Raw genomic sequence first — 4,668 nt, 5'->3', positions numbered from 1 at the left:
AAGAGGTGGCAAGAATACATAGAACTATACAAAAAAGATCTTCATGATTCAGTTAATCACAATGCTGTGATCACTCACCTAGAGCCAGATATCCTGGAATGTGAAGTCACCTGGGCCTTAGGAAGCACCACTATGAAGAAAGCTAAAGGAGGTGATGGAATTTCAGTTGAGCTATTTCAAATCCTGAAAGATGATGCTGTGAAAGTGCTGCACTCAATATGCCAGCAAATTTGGAAAACTCAGCAGTGGGCACAGGACTGGAAAAGGTCAGTTTCATTCCAACCCCAAAGAAAGGCAATGCCAAAGAATGATCAAATTACCGCACAATTGCACTCATCTATCACGCTAGGAAAATAATGCTCAATAATTGCCAGGCTTCAGCAATACATGAAGTGTGAATTTCCAGATGTTCAAGCTGGATTTTAGAAAGGCAGAGGAAGCAGAGATCAAATTGCCAACATCCATTGGATCATCAAAAAGCAAGAGAGTTCCAGAAAAACATCAATTTCTGCTTTATTGACTATGCCAAAGCCTTTGATTGTGTGGACCACAACAAACTGTGGAAAATGCTGAAAGAGATGGGAATACTAGACCACTAGACCTGCCTCTTGAGAAACCTGTATGCTGGTCAGGAAGCAACAGTTTGAACTGGACATGGAACAACAGACTGGTTCCAAATAGGAAAAGGAGTATGTCAAGGCTATATATTGTCACCCTGTTTATTTAACTTATATGCAGAATACATCATGAGAAATGCTGGGCTGGATGAAGCACAAGCTGGAATCAAGATTGCTGGGGGCAATATCAATAACCTCAGATATGCAGATGATACCACCCTTATGGCAGAAATTGAAAAAGAACTAAAGAGCCTCTTGAAGAAAGTGAAAGAGGAGAGTGAAAAAGTTGACTTAAACCTCAACATTCAGAAAACAAAGATCGTGGCATCCGGTCCCATCACTTCATCACAAATAGATGGGGAAACAATGGAAACAGTGGCAGACTTTATTTTTTTTTTGGACTCCAAAATCATTGCAGATGGTGATTGCAGCCATGAAATTAAAAAATGCTTACTCTTTGGGAAGAAAGTTATAACCAACCTAGACAGCATATTAAAAAGCAGAGACATTACTTTGCTAACAAAGGTCCATCTAGTCAAGGCTATGGTTTTTCCAGTAGTCCCGTATGGTGTGAGAGTTGGACTATGAAGAAAGCTCAGCGCCAAAGAATTGATGCTTTTGAACTATTGTGTTGGAGAAGCCTCTTGAGTGTCCCTTGGACTGCAAGGAGATCCAATAGTCCATCCTAAAGGAGATCAATTCTGAGTGTTCATTGGAAGGACTGATGTTGTAGCTGAAACTGCAATACTTAAGCCACCTGATGTGAAGAACTGACCCATTTGAAAAGACCCTGATGCTGGGAAAGATAGAAGGCGGGAGGAGAAGTGGACGACAGAGGATGATATGAATGGATGGCATCACCAACTCAATGGGTATGAGTTTGAGTAAACTCTGGGAGGTAGTGATGGACAGGGAGGCCTGGCGTGCTCCAGTCCATGAGGTTGCAAAGAGTCGGACATGACTGAATGACTGAACTGAACTGACCTGAACTGAAGAACCTTACTCCATGCCTGCAACCTCAGTTTCTCCCACAAAATATTTCCTTTCTTCTACTTTGATTTTTTCATGCTATCTTTTCAGAGAAGAGGCTCTTAGAATATGTTCTTCATTTGATGAATATACTATTGGAGATTTGTTCATGAATTGTATACTTAATGTTCATAAAACTGATTTTAAAAACATGCCCATATTCTTTATCTATCTTAACCAAAGTGTAATAATGTGGTGGTTATATTAGAGAACTACTCAGAGTGATATATACTACCTTATGTGTCTTTTAAGATACATTTAAAGCTCATTCTATTCTCTCAAACTCCACAATTTTTATACACATCATTTTATTTACAGCAAAGCTGCATTATTTTGGTCTTTATGCCTAAATAACTAGATTCTCTAGGTTTATCTACTCTATTTATTTATTGTTGCACATTTTTCAAAGTAATTTGACTTCTGCCTTCATAAAAAACTCCCTGAAATAAGCAGAGCAGGGATTTATCAATCTGATTTTCACACCAGGAAACGTGATGGAATTATAGTGAGTACAAAAATATGTATGATAAACATAGGATTTGGGTCTTCTCTCAGCGCATATTGTAAAATATATACCACATCTCTTTTGCCACTGTAAACACAAGTCAAGGAAAGCAATGATGGTGGAGTAAGACATATGTTTGCACCATAAAGGGTGGTCTGATGGACAGGGAGGCCTGGCGTGCTGCGATTCATGGGGTCGCAAAGAGTCAGCCACAGCTGAGCGACTGAAGTGAACTGAAGCATGTATAAGACATAATTCTACCTTCAAGCAAACCACATACTGAGCTATTTTGGTTTTCTGAGGTAATAAGCTTTGGGGAGGTAAATAATAAGAATATTTGGAGAAGACACAACTAAAATTTACAAATGGCCAGACATGTAGATTGTTTTCTTTCATTTTTACTACAAAGTATAGAACTGCTTTGTAAACATCAATTCCCACTGATACTTGTTAAAATATTTATGTGATAATGTGTAGCATATGCCAGCATTTTCTTACCCAGTGAGTTAGGTAGTATCAACCCCATTTTACAGATTATACAATTGAGATACAAAGTAGCTTATGTGATTGTTGTGTCCAAGATTATATAAGGTTGCTAATATGACCAGGACTTTACCTATGAGTTCTATTTCTAGGGCCCACAATTAATTGCTATAATACTTTGATTATCTGATAAACTAATTCTCAGCTGCTAGGTTTTTTACTTCTTAGATTACATTCCCTTCTCCAGGAGATCTTCCCTACCCAGGGATCGAACCTGGGTCTCCTGCATTCCAGGCAGACGCTTTAACCTCTGAGCCACCAGGGAAGCCCAGGTTACCCTTAGACCTTCTAAACATTATCAAACTACTTGAAAGCATATGCCTGAAAGAAAACTGAAAGAAAACAAGGACCCCATTAAAACATTCCCTGTTTCCCTGGAGCAGAGCTTCCAGAGAATTCCAGGGGTCTATTTTTGTGCCTTCACTGGGACCCCCACCTCAGTGCTGAGAAGAAATAAGGCTGTGGAAGGGGGTGGAGTTATGGCGTCTATCTTGAGTTTTAACTTTTTCTCTTTCAGTTCTATAAAAAGTTAAAATAACCAGAGTTTATTTCTCTATGTGTATAATGGAGTTAACAATGGAGTGTTAGAACAGTTAAAAGGAAATTAGATGTTACTGTGTCAAATATTTATTGGGTAGTTAATAGTATACAGACATGCATAGATATAAGCAAAATATTCTCAAGCTTCATCAGTTTTTCTGTAGAAGTAATGAGAGATTATGGTTAAAAACTGAAGGACTAGTGTCAGAGAAATCTGGGTTTGGAGTTTGGCTCTTCCATTGTCAAATCATTTAGTTCGGGGCAAGTTATTCATCTATGCTCAATTCTGAAATGAAGAAGTGATTATCACTTATCACAGTGAACATGAAGTGAGAATATTTATAAAGGTTGGGATAGTGCCTGGTGCATAGCAAGAGAAGTGTCTAATCTTTTTAATAATCACCTACAATATAATTATAAAATTTTTACATTTTAGAATTGTGAATCATCTTTTATTGATTTGTATATTCCATAGATTCCTAACCCAAACATTTCTGAAGATTGCCAGATGTCCTGGGTAAAATGAAATTACCTTTAGAAATATACGGGGCCAGGAGGGGATGTAGAATGTGGGAAAGACATCGCTTGGATATCAACTTTCAGAGACAGATTAGCAGCTTCTGTGCTCCACTGTCCCTTGCTTGGGGAGTTTTTCAGTTGCACTGCCTGTCGGATTCTGATGCTTTTGTCAGTTCTCTTAAGACTCTGCTTATCGCTGGGTCATTTCTGGCCCTGCTTTGTGCCACTGCTGGTTTAATTTTTTACTTTATCTAGGGCAGAACTTCGCAAGCTATCTGTGATGAAGGACTGTGTGTGTTTGTTTTCCTATCATTAGCTGTGTTGGTTTCCTTTATTGCTCACATGTACAAAGCCCAGAAGTCTGAAATGGAGGTGTTGGTGGGGAGTGTCTCTTCTCATTGCAACCTGGAGAGGGAATTCTTCCTCCCTTCCTTTAGCTTCTGGTGGCCTGCTGACAATCCTTGACATCCTTTTCAGTTGCTGCCACTATCATCAGGTGGCATCCTCCCTTCATGAATGTGTCTTCACCTGGCATTCTCTGTGAATGCCTGTGTTCAATTTTACCTCTTCTTCTAAGGACACTGTTCATACTGGATTAAAACACAGCCTAATATCTCCACCTTAATTTGACTACATCTGCACAGATATAAGTATGGTGTACTGAGGTTAGGGATTGAGCATCTCTCTTTTTTTTTGGTGCTGTAAAAATTAGCATAGCGATCAGCTTTTTATATTCTGTTCAAGGAGACAAAACCACTGAGCAGGTGCCTGAATATCACAGCAACGCCAAATTGTAAGCAATTTTAGAATTGAAGATTCCTGCCTTCATTCATCACTCTTCATTAACAGTTTATAAACTGACATATCAACCACAGTTGAGGAAGCTCTGGCCTTAAGAGACGAACTGACAAGAAC

The 4,668-nt window shown here is 38.9% G+C and overlaps 1 non-coding gene across 1 annotated transcript; it reads right to left on the bottom strand.

The window, feature by feature from the left end:
• Positions 1–2,887: 2,887 nt before the first annotated feature.
• TRNAS-GGA (transfer RNA serine (anticodon GGA)) lies at positions 2,888–2,959 on the bottom strand. The gene has a single exon. It is a non-coding gene; the product is annotated as a tRNA-Ser (tRNA).
• Positions 2,960–4,668: the final 1,709 nt, after the last annotated feature.

This window comes from Budorcas taxicolor, chromosome 11 (genome assembly GCF_023091745.1).
Source record: "Budorcas taxicolor isolate Tak-1 chromosome 11, Takin1.1, whole genome shotgun sequence".
Taxonomy (NCBI): domain Eukaryota; kingdom Metazoa; phylum Chordata; class Mammalia; order Artiodactyla; family Bovidae; genus Budorcas; species Budorcas taxicolor.
This window is presented reverse-complemented; position numbering and strand designations above follow the sequence as displayed.